Source organism: Crinia signifera, chromosome 2, assembly GCF_055691185.1.
Source record: "Crinia signifera chromosome 2, ASM5569118v1, whole genome shotgun sequence".
Taxonomy (NCBI): Eukaryota; Metazoa; Chordata; class Amphibia; order Anura; family Myobatrachidae; genus Crinia; species Crinia signifera.
In genome coordinates this window covers 286,654,400-286,671,563 of record NC_139218.1, presented here as the reverse complement: position 1 = coordinate 286,671,563, position 17,164 = coordinate 286,654,400, and the positions used below count along the sequence as shown (strand labels likewise).

The 17,164-nt window shown below is 43.4% G+C and overlaps 1 protein-coding gene across 1 annotated transcript in view; it reads left to right on the top strand.

The window, feature by feature from the left end:
- The window catches only part of GPC6 (glypican 6), a 557,279-nt gene that overhangs the window by 523,354 nt on the left and 16,761 nt on the right, over positions 1–17,164 (top strand). The window lies entirely within an intron of this gene.

Sequence of the window (17,164 nt, the reverse complement as noted above, 5' to 3'; positions counted from 1 at the left end):
AGGAGCTGCTGAGTGGGTAGCGCCGGCCCTGCACTCGTCCACCAGCAGGCCACCAAGGCATACATGCTGCAGTGAGCTGCAAAGATATAGAAGGACACATCTGTCTGATCAGTAGCTAAACTCAAGATAGACTTTATACTACAGAGGTTACATAATGGCTGAGAGAGCTGCTGCACAGCTCCTTAGGTCCCTGGATAGCAGTGAGGGAAGGCCATTATACACTACCAGCAGGTAGAATTCTATACACTGCAACCAGGACCCCTAAATCTGACCATTTTCCCAAAGATCCTGACCTCCCCATAATAAAGAATTTATTATGATGGGTCCAGAGTCACACATGCACCCCAGGTCTAGGACTGGTGAGAGCAGAGTAGGTTCGGGAACATACTGTAGGGGGGAATTTACTAGGATGTGTTTGATACTTCATATGTGATGTTGCTATGGGCAACCAATCAGATCCTGTCTACTATCTTCTAGAGGGTGCTAAATAAGAAGTAGATTCTATTTGGTTGCCCATAGCAATATCACATGTGAAGTAGAATACACATCTAAGTAAATTTCCCCCATAGTGTCTTGACTGTGCTGTTATAGTTTAGGAGCTTATTGACTGGTACTTTGTCTCCACGTTATCACTCTTCAAGGTTCTATACATCTGCGCCCAGCATCAGACTGGACATATGGCTCTTCTTGCAAATTTCATAAGGACTGATGGGCCCAGATTAATAGCCTGGCTGAGCTGCTCTGCTCAGTTTTATAGCACAAAGTCGATTCAGAGGTTAGCACTCGGCCCAGTTACCTGGAAAACAGATATATAGGTGTGCTGCAAAGTCATGCCCCCATTACCTGTGACCACGCCCCTATGTCATATGCACACAGTTACTAAAATAACAGGGTGGTTTTAGAGCTCAATTCCATCTCCATCTGAACCTGTGTGTTCTATTGTTATGTCCACTCCTCAGTGTCCTCCTCTCACTAGTAGTAGTCTGGTAACAATTTCCCTAACTTCCCCGGGGAGGTTAAGACCAATGTCAAGAGACCATCATGCAGGTCAGGAACTTCTCTCTTGAAAGCCTTATTCTTAAATGGAGACATGCAGCAAGTCAGCACACAGAAACAATAAACATGCATATCCACAGGGCCTGATTCAGATTTGGAGCTCATTGCTTGGTTACAGGGAAGCATCGGTGCAATACCATACAAATGAAAAGCAAATACAGCAAGAGTATGAAATGAACGCTTCCTGCATGCATCCCAGAGATCCGAGCAAAAGCATATAGAGCCATGGCGGGCCCCAGTAAAGGCTTGAAAAAGACAGCCAGGGCTCCAGAGTCTTTGCTTTTAATGTGCAACTCCATCTTCGCAAAGACATAAACGGGAAGATGGTGCCAGCCACAGGTATTCTCCCGGGGGCAGTGGACCCAAGCCCCTCCAGGAGCCTGGGCCCGGGTAAGTAGTACCAGCTTTCCCCTACACTCTGGCACCACTGAGTATTAATCCTCTGATCACTATTGTGACCATCATGATCATCAGTCATGACTGGCGATGGTCCCAGCACTTGGCCAGTCTGCGTTCGCAAAACTTACTCAACATGACTGTTGGATCCATTCAGCCAGGTCCAAGAAATATCATTTATAAAAAATGATATATAATATATATATATATATATATATATATATATATATATATATATATACACACACACACACATATATATAGGCATAATTTTAATCACATCTAGTTATATAGAGATACATTGTGAATGACATGAAGGAACCCTAATTATTTTATGTACATCTGTGACCTTAATAAATACTATGAAAATAGCATGTTTTTTTTGACATTTCTGTACCACCAACCTGGCGAGTCCAATTTGCCAATGTAGATTCATGTGTGCTTTGGAGTGCGGCTAACAGCGCTGTGTAGGAGAGTAAGATATATGTAAAGTTAGCTAGGATGGTAGTCATTAGTTTAGACATAAAGGTCACACTCCGGAACCCAACAAGGAATGTGTTGGGGGCACACAATGAAGGACAAAGATTCAGCTGGGAAACTAGGACTGACTGTGAAGGATGAGTAGCAATTATAACTCAGAACATATTCCTCTGCTGTCGCTCCCTATTGGGAAACAATGATATGTAAACATTATATTTTGATGGCAATGTCTTAAGTGTGATTGTATCATGTGATGAATATTTATTGAAATAAAGAATAGGAAAAGAAATATAAAAACACCAAAAAGTAATTATCTGTCTATGAAAAGTCTCACTGACAGTGTTTAAATCAGCCAAGAGAGATCCAAAAAGGACAGATTCTGCTTTAGTTTCCCTAAAAACCTTCACATATAAAGGTTCTAAGAATAGAGAAAATGGTAAAAGGTGTCAATTGAATGTCATCCTATTTCTCAAGTGAGAAGACAGAAGTAGATGTCTGTGAAGTGTTTGCTGCTAGCCATGAACTTGAGTTTACCTCTATATTTTGGTGTTTTTATAGATACTAAAATGTCTTCCAATAAAAGCTCTGATGTAATCTACACTGATATTATGTGCATATTACGCACAATTTTATAAGCTCATGGATAGAAAACTTTTCTGTGACATTTTACTTAAGTAGAATATAGCACAATTGCTTAAACAACATTCTCACCTATACCACAGAAACTATCGGTCTATTAAGTTTCACCCACAGTTTTGTCGCTTCAACAATGCTGACATTACAAGTGTTGACATGATGTATGAGGACATAGTTTAAAAATTAAAACATGTCTACAGTCTCAGGTCGAAATAAAGAACGCTGACATAGTGACTTCACAAAATATAAATAACAAAAGGTGTATTTTTATCCAAAACATATCCCTCTTTTTTTCTATTATTAGGTATGGGCCACTATAGACTTCAGCGCCCAATTGCAGAGTATATAAATGAATAGGCAAACAGGAAAACAACAACTTACACCAGGGGAGGCCAAACCTGTCCTCAAGATCCACCAACGGTGCATGTTTTCCAGGCAACCTGTGGATCTATAGTAGGAATGAATGCAGCATGTTTGAAAATGTGACAGTTAGTATTGACTACATCTGTGCAGCAGCTAGGTGATTTGGAAAACTGCGGACCGTTGGTAGATCTCGAGGACCGGTTTGGCCACCCCTAACTTACACTGAAATAAGTATCATTGTGGCAGATAACCTCAGTATTTGGTGCCATCGAAGAAGGTCTAAGTAAGAGAAGGAAAAACACATGAGGGAAGAGGTGGTGGGGACAGGGTTACAAATAGGGGGGTCGCATGTATATATGGACAAACAGACAGTACAGGCATTGTCCAAACTATGGCCCTCCAGCTGTTCTGAAACTGATCATCCCAGCATGCCTTGCCATAGTTTTAGCATTCCTTACTAGCAGAACTGTAGCAAGGCATGATGGGACTTGTAGTTTCACAACAGCTGGAGGGCCATAGTTTGGACATGCCTGCCTTAGTACATCTGGCCTGTGCCACTACCATCAACGCATTTCAATAAAAACAGTGCTCTTCGATGTGGCCAAGATGGCAATGGTGTAGGACACAGCCCTGCATCCTCTCCGGCCAAATATCCTGCAAACACCATTCTTCCCCAGCTATAGCCGGTTTCTGTGGTGTATACCTGGTCTCCTGGTCTCTGCTGGCCTCCTCTGAGCAGTTTGATTTTGCTGGTGGCTCTTGCTTTGGGCCTGGTGCAGATATCCTGCTGTGCTGTTGCACCAGTCTCTGGGATGCGGTCACCATCTTGGACGCTGCTGTCCACCTGCTGTGCACTCCTGCTCCTGACTGTCTCTCTCTGGTGCTGCGGGTGGATGCGCCTCACGGCTCTCTTAGCTGCATCTGGATTGGAACCTTCTGCGCTCCTGCAGTATTGACCAGGGCGGCCTTCCAGGGAGCCTTTTCTGTCCACCGTCCTCTGGCTGGATCCCAAAGCCACTTTGAAAACCCCTGCATTCCCAGGTTCCATGCAGGCGAGACGAGGCGAGTTGTTTACACGTGTCTATCCTTAATTACCTACAAACTTTGGATCTACTGTGGCCTATATTATACTGACTGCCTGCTCTATATTTGGATCCCTTATCTGCAACGGTGCAGAGTCTGGTGGCATGCTAACTGTCACCATTCACTTGCTGCTTTAATACTGAGTCATTGCATGGAGACACCTTGGAAACATGGCAAGCGTTATGCAAATAATCCTCTTCAGAATTTCTGAATCTACTCAGAGACTTCTTGACCTACTCAATGATGTGCCAAATGATATTGCCTCTCCTTGTTTGTATGGACAGGGTCATGTAGAGGCTGTGCAAGATCTCTAGCTGGCTCCTGAATGTGTAAACCCTACAGCCTATACTTTTGGGCGTGAATGTACCCAGAACCTTCCATTTTCTGTGCATGGGTTGGACGCTGAATTCCTATGGTACTGGTTTTTCGGATGTCCTCTCTGTGCCGCGCTCCTTCCAAAAATCACCACTATCTCTATAATGGATCTACTGTTCCATTTGTTTTCCCCTGTTCTATTTGGGATGTTATTGCCTCTAAAATCTTTTCTAGTAATGCTGAATTCTGTCCGAACTAGTAGATAACATACCCATCTGCCTGGATAAGTTTGCTGCCATTTATATATTTCCTTTTCAATTTCTATTTTATATACTTTTCTCTCTTTCTTGTTTTTTTTTTTCTTCTCCTATGTGGCCGTGTTTCTTTATATCCTGTATGCCAATGTTTATTTCATCTGTGAAATCTTTGTTATTTCTCAGTGTGATGCATGATTTTGTAATACGGTGAGTAGCAAGAAGGCAGAGTTAATTATATTCTGTTTAGCATATTTTGACTTTTTCTGTCTTTCTGTTTACACTCAATACCTTTGAAGCTGTACTCATTTTAGACTTGGAGGGCTGTGATACTTTATATCCTTATAATATGGGAGAGCTGGTTCTAGCCTTACTAAGGCCATTAGTTTTTTTAGCCCCTTTCAGTTATCCGTCTGTATATCCTTCACTGCTTGTGTGGGTGGGAAGGGGAGGGGTGGGTTAGATTAGTATTAGTATAATATCAGATAGGTAACCTAGTTAGTGGGCTAGGGGTAAACTGTTATTATTTTTGGGGGTATCCAGGTACACCTAAGATGGGGGTAGGTAGTACATGGTGGGGGCTATGGGGAGGGATATTTATATTTTTATTTATGGTCGCTTGGTATACATTTTTGTTTTGATTCGCTATTGAAATTTGGCTCTATGTCTAATTATTCTATCCTGTACTAATAAGCTGGGTTTCAGTATACCCTATTGTAAAAACACTACTTTAATATATACTCCTCTATGCCTGTGTAATATTGATCCCGAATGGCACCTTCGAGTGATTGAGCTTGTGTATTTATGGTTTTTATTTTAAGGAGTATTTCACATCCTTAGATGGTCATACTGTATATACCTTTTTCATATGTACACGGTTACATGATGCTAATTATATGTTGACTCATTTTACCATGTCCCTTGTTTGTTTCCTAGCTGCTCTTATTTTGTTTTTTGTTTTTTTCTTTTCTGTTCTGTTATGCACAAAATCAAATAAAAAATATTGAATTTAAAAGCAATAAAGCTGCACTTGCTCTACCTGGTATATTTTTACATCCATAAATGAGCCTTAAACCCCGTACACAGGGTGCGACAGGACAGTGCTGAGCATTTGTGCTAAACCGCACGGATCACTTAACACACATCTTTACATGTGGTCGATGGTGACACGTGGGACCGTGAATCGCCATCGGTGGGTGGCATACACATGGAGTGATTCATGCTAGTCAGATCGCTTAGAATCAGTCTGAAATCGCCCTGTGTGTATGCCCCATTAGAATTGTTTCACTGAATTAAAAGTAGTTAAAAGAACTCTAGCCATCATTTGTTTGTTTATACCTCAGTGGGTGATTAGTAACATAGGTGGGCAAAAACTAGCAATTTGCCCATGCGTGTAACATACCAGTGGCCACATTTCCATTCACACTTCAATAAATCCATGAAGCTATAATAACACATTTTATACAGGACTGCAGGTCTGTACTATTACAAATTACAGTTTCCTGCTTAATGCAGATGTTTACAAAAGAAAGAAAGACCAGCACTGGCTATTCATTTGGAGTTTCTCACATACAGTAGTTATAACCAACATACACTGTGAATTATGGACCTATCACGTCCTTATTTAATTACTCCTGTTGGTGGTGCTCCCTAGAGTCATATATGTATATCACAATTGTGATATTGCTATATTGTCTTCATTTTCTTTCATTCAGAGGCATTAGTGTATGTGATTTCAATATGTGTATATGATTCCCATTTTAATGTATACCAATAAAATATATTACTTTTTATTGAGTTGTGCCCCAAGAAAGAGTCATCTTTTCTTCCCTAGTTTCCCTTAATGAAGATGTTCTAACTATTGTAACACGGCATGCTGAGATCAGCAGCATACGGAGGGCAGTGATAAACTTATAGCATTAAATGTCAACAATTTACCTATTGCTAGCGCGTACATATGGTAAGTTACAACCCTCTAGAGAAAAACAGTGCATAAAGAAGGAAAATAGTTTTACAGTGCCAACTTAGAGGACAGTCACAGAGACAAAAGTGCATGATGAATGATGAATTGGGATGCCAATGCATGGTCAGTACTGTTCCTATTGTTAAGAGAATGGTATTGCCAATGATGGGCATTGGTTTATTGCAGTGGCGGCTCCAGATGTGGGGCTGCATCACAGATCAAAATTCAAATAGGGGAGCCACACCAACTGCCAGGGAGTCAGTTTAAATTTCATACCTCCCAACTGTCCCAATTTTTACGGGAATGTCAAATTGTTTGGGATGTTCCCGCATCCTGCCCGGCAGTATCCCATGGTCATCGGTTGGGAGTCCCCCCTGTTAACTGTGAATAGAAGCTGGTGCACAGTGCCTATTCTCACAGCCCGAGGGGATGGGGTCATGGCCAGCAGCTTAACAGAACCACTGGCCCCTGTGACGGACACAAAGGTCCCGAAAGATGACATTCGAAAGTTGGGAGGCATGGAATTTTGAACTGTGCTACAGCCCCACCTCTGGAGCCACCACTGGTTTGTTCTCTAAAGGCCCTGGTCCACTAGGGCAAGGCATCTCATGTAATACCCCGCCAACTCACACAGCAGCTGCCGGGCAGCAGGATCGCATATGATGCATTGTATGCGGTCATTTTGATTACAATGTATCATATGCAATCCCAGAAAAGGCTACAGGCTGCAATGAATATTCATGGCATCTCGTAGAATCTGCGACTGTGATGCAATGTGAGGGCATAGCAATCGCAGGATAATGACATGCAATGTGACACTTTTCATGCAATCCATTGCAGCAATGTGTAAAAAATCGCATAAAACGTTACCATATCACACTAGAGCAGTGGTTCTCAACCTTGGCCCTCAGGACCCCGACACAGTTCATGTTTTCTAGGTCACCCGGCAGGTGCACAGATGCACTCATTACTCACTTTTAAAAGATCCAGGTGGAGATAATTATTTAACTTTAATAATTAACTTTAACTATTCTGTGTGGAGACATAGAAAACGTGCACTGTGTGGGGGTCCTGAGCACCGAGGTTGAGAACCAATGCACTGAAGGATGGCGGCCTTTACAGAGATATTCCTTTGTAATGCCACAAGCTAAATGGAAGACATATAAGTGCTCCCAGGGTTATGTATTGAAGAATGTCAACTATACTTTTGTAGTAATGTGTTAATAGTTTTTATTGGTGCGTAATTGTGTTGTGTATTCCCTGTAAGGCACCTCTGACACCTTGTGGCACTTCAGTGGAACGCATTCCCTCGCTCCATTAGACTCTCCCCGACCTTGCAAAGCTTTAAACGGGCACTGAAAACATACCTATTCATCAAAGCCTACCCTTCCACTGCATAACTGAGTCCTGAGGCTTGTCCTCTGACCCCTGCGCCACGCATTGACAGTCTCTGCCTGCTTATACCCTGCCATCAACCCACCTCCCATCTGCTTGCACTTCATGCAAGCAGATGGGAGGCGTTCCCTCCTGCATCTAAGCCCTCTTCTCTTCACATTTCACTCACAGCTCTACCATACGCAAACACTCAGGGGGTTATTCTAGTTCATTCTTTCTGACAAAATCCTTCTTAGATGGACAAAACCATGTGCACTGTGGGTGGGGCAGATGTAACTTGTGCAGAGAGAATTAGATTTGGGTGGGGTTTTTCTTCAAAGTGAGATCTATATTGCAGTGTAAAAATAAAGCAGTCAGTATTTTCCCTGCACAGAAACAAAATAACTCACCCAAATCTAATTCTATCTGCACATGTTACATCTGCCCCCCTGCAGTGCACATGGTTTTGTCCATCTAAGAAGGATTTTGTCAGAAAGAATGAACTAGAATAAACCCCTTAGTGATCATCTTTGTTCACCAGCCCCTAGCAGTACGTTCATCAAGTCCTCACTACTTACATTTAAGCTGTAATGTGTTTTGAACTGTGGCATTCATTTTACCTGTAATCTATATCGGTTATTTATTTACTGTAATGTTAAGTTTTGTCTCCCTGTACTGTTCCTTTGTATGGCGCTGCGAAACACTTGTGGCACCTCATAAATAAAACAATAATAATAATATTATATAAAATAGACTAATAACAAATGGCAAAGTTGACTTTGCTGTATATAGAGACATTTCTAGCTGCAGGGCCCGGACTAGCTGCTCAGCAAAGGATGCAGTGCAGGGAGGCGCCGGGCATGAGAGGCACACTCCCTGCTCTGCATCCCCGTTGCTGTCCCCTGTGACACAGCAGCATGAAGCTCCGTCCTGGCTCCCAAACCCCCCTTAACAACATTACTAGTGGCTGTAGGGACTGCAAGGGGGCGGGGTTACATGGGACAGGGGGCAGAGCTATACAGTAGCAGAGCAGATTGAAAGAAAGGAGGAGAGGATGAGCTGCCAGAGACAGATTTTAAGGTATGATACAGAAAGTAACACTGTTGGCAACTGGTGTAGGCTTTAGGAGCGCTACTCCATTCCCCTCCGTTCCTACTTATCCTGTTTTTGTTCCTACTTATCCTGTTGTTTTTCGTTCGTCCACCCACCTATTTTTAGTATGTTAACTCTTATGAGTAGGGTCCTCCTGCCTCACGTACTCACCCTACCTCTTTACCTCACCTGTCCTCCTGTCCTGTTCTTCCCTTCCTCTACTACATCTTCAGTCTCCTCGACAATTTTGACACCTACTTCTGAACTGATGCTGATTTTATTTCTACCAGCTATACCCCTATTTATACTGTATTTTTCAACACACCCTGTATGTTACCTTGTCATTTGTTTTTTGTTTGCTATGTACGGCGCTGCGGACACTTTGCGGCGCCTTATAAATAAACATACTACTACTACTACTACTGTTGGCAACTGGTGTGTGCATTGTGTATAAGCATTGCTACTACTGTCAGCAAATGGTGTGGGCATTACACAGCGCTACTACTGTCACTATCTGGTGTGGATGTTACACAACGCTACTACTGTTTGCAAGTGGTGTGGGCATTACACAGCGCACTACTACTGTCGCCATATGGTCTGGGAGTTATACAGCACTACTGTTGCTATTACTGTTGCTATTATGCTACTATAGTAATACGCATAGCATAATGTGTGGCATAATGTCATATGGGAATGAAAGTGCAGCATATTGTGTAAGGGGAATAACAGTGTTTGGCATAATGTGTAATATGCATTAAGGTATGCTGCATATTGTATAAGGCGCATCACGATTTGTGTGGCATAATGAGTAATGGGCATTATGGCATGTGGGATAATGTGTAATGGGCATTACGATGTTATTGGTACTGTTATGTGGTTATGCCTCTTCACCATGAAGCAACGCCTTTAGTGCGCACTCTCCTTATTTTGACTGTGGTGGTGGGGAGTCACCAATTCCCTTACTTGACACAGGAGCACCAAAATAGCTAGTTTAAGCGCTGGTGCTGTGTAATGTGAATAAGAATGTGCTAATTTTAAGTGTGCTACTATTGTGTGGCCTTTCCTCTTACTTGGGAGACCACGTCTTTTATTTGGTGTGTGCTGCTGCTGCTAAAGTATGAGGGGGCACAAATTTAAAGTTTGCAGGAGGGTGTCGGACACCGTAGCACCGGCCCTGTATGGCTGTATATTTATTTTCATAGCCGGAACCCCCTAGCAGCTATCTGTGTGTCACGACCACCATGGCTGCTACCCATGCCTCCCATACTATGGTTACCTCTGGGGTCCCTAATAGGGCAGTACATGCTCTGGTGCTTACCTCCGCTGGCAGTCCCCAGGTTGCTGGGCTGTGTACTGTCGCGCTGTCACCTGCTGGTGACAGTGATGACGTGCGCACTGGTGACATGCGGGTACTGCTCGGCGTGGGGTCTGAGGCTCCATGATGCTCTGTGCCTGTTTGGGCCTTGCTGGACACACAGTCTGGAGAATGCTGCACATGCTTCCTGCAGGCTGGGAACTGTCGCCGCCCCTAGGCGGCGGCCATCTGGTTTCTCCAATGGGACTGCACTGCCAATCAGCTCCAACCAATTGCAGTGCAGCCCTCCTGATAAATACTGACTGACTAGGTCTAGGAGTCAGTCAGTACAATGATGTCCTTCCCTAGACATCTGACTCCCTCCTGCTGACAGCGCTGCTGCCTGCCAGGTATCTCCAAGAGGAATCCTTCTGCTTGCCTGCTGTACTCGACCATCCACCTGCAGGACCCTGCTGCCGCCTCTACGGTCCGGACAAGGTTAGCCCCCCAAAGGGGATCACCCTTTTCCTCACCTGACGGTCACTTCACCTGCAACCCTCCTGGTCACAGCCATTCAGGCCTGCTATTATTCCAATCGTCCAACCGTCCAATCGTCCAATCTTTCATTCAATTCTTCAATCATCAATCCAATCATCTTTCCAAGTATATTCTTTAGTTCGATTATTCAAGTTTACGTTTATTATCCAATCTACACTTCAAGCCATCTTCAGATATCAACCTCGTGCTCCACCCACTAGGAACTTTACAATAACTTTTAGGTTCTTGTGTAGTTTCACGGTGCCGTGCTACTTCCGGGTTGGGTACGCTCGCCAAACTATCTAAAATAAAGTAACTTAACTCCATGCCAATGTGGATAGTTCATACCCCCACTATCCACGTTGGCATGGAGTTGATTTTAGATAGCGTGGCGAGCGTAGCGAGCCACCGAGCCCGCAGCGTGGGCGAGCGAAGCGAGCACCGCAAGGGGACACAGACGCACGGCGCCATGCTGGCGCCGTGAAACTACACAAGTACCAACTTTTATATATCATTGACTTTGGTTATCGCATATCTTCAGTATTACCTTTGTGCCACTATTCATCTCCTGTATTACAGTATCTTTATTAAAACTGGTTTTCTTTATCCAATTGCATCACTCCCTTCTGTCGTTTATGCAAAAACCGTTACACTCCAGCTGGTGCCACTGCTAGCGTGACACTGTGCACTTCAAGAATGTCTGCAGTTAGAAAATATTCTGAAGCACCTTCCATTCTTCTCCCGTTTGTCCTCAGATCTTCTAGTCATTAAACAGGTGGCAGGACACAGCATTCAGCCTAGTGAATGTGCCACTGCATTGGTGAAATCATTCATTAGACAGGGAATAGCTGCATGTGAATTGGGACACAAGATAATGGAGATGACCATATACCTTACAGCGGACATGCTGCTATTGGCTGTGAAATTTCACAGCACTGTTTTTTTAAAGCCAGAGTATTATAGTTAGGAAAACAAAGCTTTGGTTAACCTTGGCATCAGTAAACCTCATTAAAATAACAGTCTTGTCAGAGAACAGGGATGCTGCCAGCTTCACATATTATAATTGTTTTCACTTTCATTACTGCACAATAACTTTTACATACATATAAAACAACTGCACAATAGTGCCATCTAGAGCTTGTACAATGTTCTATGTTTTCTATTGATGGTCCCAGGAAAACTACACTACACTCCATTCTGAAAATGTCAACAGCAAGTGTGCACCCCTTTCCTAGGAATGGCAAGTGCTGTGGAATCCTGAATGTGTATATTTGGGCTAATTTGTAATTAACCTTTTTGGGATCACAGCTTTCTCATGCACCTCTATGTAAGCTCTGCTCATTTATATTAAACATGTGACAGCTGCTTCCTTAGCATACCTTCCAACATGACCCTCTTCAGGAGGGACAGAATGCTCTATTCATGGACTTTTCTGTTAATGTATGATTGCCATCAGCTGTGGTAAAACACCTTTATTATCAATTAATTATCTCACCACAGGCAGGGCCGGCGCCACCACTAGGCAGCATTAGGCATTTGCCTAGGGCGCCGGCCACTGGAGGGTGGAAGTCAGGAGCAGGAGTGTGTCTCCCCCCCCCCCCCTGAATCAGGAGCCGAGAAAGTCGTCTCCTGATTGGCCGCTAGGCGGCCAATAGAATCATTCGGATGAGAGGCGCAGAAGATGAAACATCTCTGCGCCTCTCAAAGTCCAATGGGTACCGGCGGCTTTCTACGGCGGAGACGGAGAAGACGGAAAAGATGAGGGGATCTTCGCCTGGGTGAGTAGGATTTCCTTCCACAGGTCCCCCATGGATTTCTTCGGATCCAGGACCCCGGACTCTTCAGCCCTGGAGCCCCGGACCAGCCCCGGAACCAAGGCACCGGAACCGGACCCTGGGACCTACCGACGGCCTCAAGATAGGTAAGTATCAGTATGTATGGGCTTTGGATGTATTAAAGTCTATTTTTAATGGGTGTCAGTGTGTGTTTATTTATATAGTAAAATATTCACTTGTTTCACCATCTGAAGTCTCAGAGTGCCGCTGTTTTCCCAAGGACTATATATATATATATATATATATATATATATATATATATATAGGGTTTAGGGGGTGGAAGTAGCACTCCAAACGTCTTATGGAAAAAACTCTCACTTAGTCATGAATACGACAACGTTTCATTGCTCTTTATTGAGCAATTTCTTCAGGTCATGTTACAAGAAAGTACAGAAATGAGCTTACCTTATACATCCCGTGCAGCAGCGTCTTCCGGGAACGGGACTTTACGCCCGACCGGTCGGCGCTGAGTGAATGACGTCACAGGCCTGTGCGTCACGCTGTGCTCCCATCACCAAGGCAACCTACATCAACAAAGCACGCGTCGACATAAACACAGGCTGTACGGACAACTAAAACTTAAAGAATTCTTTGTAAAAAGCAGTACTATACCGAACGCGACCAATGATGCAGGTTCTATGATACCAGCAAAACTTAGAAAAATTCTACCAAGATCTAAATTTGATCCCCAGAGCTTTAACCCTTCGATCCGCACTTTCGGTCGAATGCTAGAAGCACAGTGCGAAGCCCATGTACAGAAAAAGCATAACGATAGGCCCAATTTCAACATGTACAGAAAAAGCATAACGATAGGCCCAATTTCAACATGAAGGAGTGATAGGCCTTAAAAAATCTGGCAGGCAATCCCAACCTTATCTTCCGCCCTGTGGATAAGGGTGGAGCATTGGTCATCCTTAACCACAGGGACTACATGGATGAGATTGAGTCCCAACTACAAGACCAAGACACCTATATGCGGCTACAGGGAGACCCTACAACCCATTATACCAAAGAACTGATCTCCATCTTGGATACAGCGCTCTCTATGGGTACCATTAACAAAGAATTGAAAACAGCACTAGTCCCTAGGGTACCACTTTTGTACACAACCCCAAAAGTGCATAAATCTATGGTCAAACCCCCAGGACGCCCGATCATATCGGCCATTGGCTCGCTATTTCAACCAGAAGCACTATACCTGGATGCCCTCTTCCAGCCCTACATACAAAGCCATCCACGGTTTCTCTTGGACACATCCACCTTATTGAACAAATTGATGGCATTACCCAAGTTTGAAGAAGATATCATTCTGTGCAGAATAATTGCTCAATAAATCCAAAAGCTGAATTCTAGTGAGCACACATCCGGTGGTCCTGATATATATGGGCCAACACTTTATATATATAAAAAAAATCTTTCTGAGGTCTTTTTGGTTTTGGGGCTGATATTAATTCCCATTCATCTGGTCCCAAAGACTGATTGTGGTCCGATTATTATTGTCAGTTCAAAAGTTTGGCAGTATATATATGTCTATATGATATACATTATCGTTTATGAATTATTGACGCTACCCCGACAGTTTGTATGAAATCTTGCCTCATACGAAGTGCCATTTGGTTGTCAAAAATCTATGCTAGTAAGCCCCTGATGAAGTCACCTTTCTGACGAAACGCGTTAGCCTTTTTCACTATTAATTTCACAATATAAACTTGAAGCTTCTTGTTTCTTGTGGAATAAATTTTCTTTATTTTTACAGAGCTTTAAGACAGAACCCATCTCTCTAAGGGCCTTATTTTGGTTCATTCTTTCTGACAAAATCCTTCTTAGATGGGCGAAACCATGTGCACTGCAGGTGGGCAGATGTAACATGTGCAGAGAGAATTAGATTTGGGTGGGGTTTTACTTCAAAGTGAGATCTATATTGCAGTGTAAAAATAAAGCAGTCAGTATTTTCCCTGCACAGAAACAAAATGACTCACCCAAATCTAATTCTCTCTGCACATGTTACATCTGCCCCCCCTGCAGTGCACATGGTTTTGTCCATCTAAGAAGGATTTTGTCAGAAAGAGTGAACCAAAATAAGGCCCTTGGAGACTTCATCAGGGGTTTCTTCTTATAGACATTAAATGCCCATTAAGGCTCTGAAACAATTGGTGTTGTTCTACTGGTCGAATAAAGAACTGGACTCAGTCCTCTACAGTGGTAAACACCTTGTGCTATTAAAATATGGTACAAACGTCTTTGGGTGTTATCACACCTGTGCATAGAAAGCCCAAGAAAGGTATCTTATAACCGTCTCAGTACATAAAGAAATTCAAAGTTCCAGTATACACATAAGTTCATTCAACCACCTTTTCAGTGTATAAATTCCCGTTAGGGCCCAAAGGAATTAGAAAATATTCCCTGTATAGCTCCTGAGTGTGTGTGCTCTCTGAGATTCAGCCAGCAAGTGCTATATATATATAGCATATATATATAGACGGTAGAATCCCCACATCAGGAAGAGACCAAGCACGGCACTGGAGGACTTGTAAAGGTGGTTTTATTACCTCAACGTTTCGAGGCTGTATGCCCCGTCGTCAGGAGGAAAAGTACACACCTCCTCCTGACGACAGGGCATACAGCCTCGAAACGTTGAGGTAATAAAACCACCTTTACAAGTCCTCCAGTGCCGTGCTTGGTCTCTTCCTGATGTGGGGATTCTACCGTCTATCTCATTACTGCAAAGGCACGCTGGCAGCTGAATCACCTTGAGTGGAGTGCCGGTCCACCAGTCTTATATATATATATATATATATATATATATATATACTGTATATATAGCAGCCAGGGGTCTGGCACTCCCAATAACGTATTTCAAATAGCCGGTGCCCTCACAGGAGTAAATAATATATAGAACGGAGGTGCGGCACTCATAGCATAAATAAAGAGGCAATAAACGAGTTTCTTAGATCTAAGAAACTCGTTTATTGCCTCTTTATTTATGCTATGAGTGCCGCACCTCCGTTATATATATATATATATATATATATATATATATTGTAAGAGAAGAAATAGATAGAGCGCACAGTCAAAAACCATATGTAAATTTGTAATAGTTTTTACTGATATTTTTAGCAGGGATAAAAAATGACATACATGGGATATAAAAGATAAATTGCCACAATACGGCGTTTGTCACCAGCACAGCGGGGTTAACCAGATTTTCAGGAACACGCGGGGTGATCAGCCCAGCGGGGTTCGTCCACCCGCCGCAGTCAGGACAGAGCCGAGAAAGTCTTTTCACCGGACCAGAGGACGTCAGCCGTCAGCAAAGGAAGGTAGCCACGCCCAACGCGTTTCGACAGAGGTCTTCGTCAGGGGGTGTGGTTATCTCCTGGTAACCACACCCCCTGACGAAGACCTCTGTCGAAATGCGTTGGGCGTGGCTACCTTCCTTTGCTGACGGCTGACGTCCTCTGGTCCGGTGAAAAGACTTTCTCGGCTCTGTCCTGACTGCGGCGGGTGGACGAACCCCGCTGGGCTGATCACCCCGCGTGTTCCTGAAAATCTGGTTAACCCCGCTGTGCTGGTGACAAACGCCGTATTGTGGCAATTTATCTTTTATATCCCATGTATGTCATTTTTTATCCCTGCTAAAAATATCAGTAAAAACTATTACAAATTTACATATGGTTTTTGACTGTGCGCTCTATCTATTTCTTCTCTTACAAAACATATGCCCTGGATTCGTGGTTGGATCCTATTGTTTGGAGCTGCACACATTGGTGATTGTGGATTAGACCTGATTTAAAGACTGTGGTGGACTTAATTGCGCTGGGTATCTCTCTCTCTATATATATATATATATATATATATAGAATCGAGGGAAACCGCACTCTCACTTGTAACGTAGTAGAATCAGGGGTGTCCATAAGGGGTTGACATGAATCACCATGTGCCCCAAATATAACCAAAGGATCCCTCCCTTGTTGGGGGGGAAATGAACACTCTCCTTGTAATAATGATAGAAGAGAAAGTCACTGGTGTAGTAAAAAATCACATAAATAATTTATTCCAATGAGTCAATTTCCATCATTGCCCGACGTTTCGGTCCACAAACGGACCTTCCTCAAGGAGCCTATAATACAATATGTACACACAATAAGTATCACCCAGATGTGATGCTAGGATACCAACATAGCTAAAACATCCAGAGTGCATATAGTAAATAAAGAAATGGGTAACATACTTTTAGATGGATCATCAGCGCATAAACAAGCCTATACCTCAGCCCTGGAGGATTAGGAAACAGCCACAACCTAGTGCTGTCCAGGACAAGCTTATATACCTGAGTAAATGGGGAGAAAAGGGGCTGTATTGGCGCCAATTTCAAAATTACCAGTTAGACCGGAAGTGCGTAACCCGGAAGTGACGCCGGTGGAACGCATGTATGAGCCGCATAGTTACCGAAGATATCGGTACTATGCACAGGCTCAGAGACAGC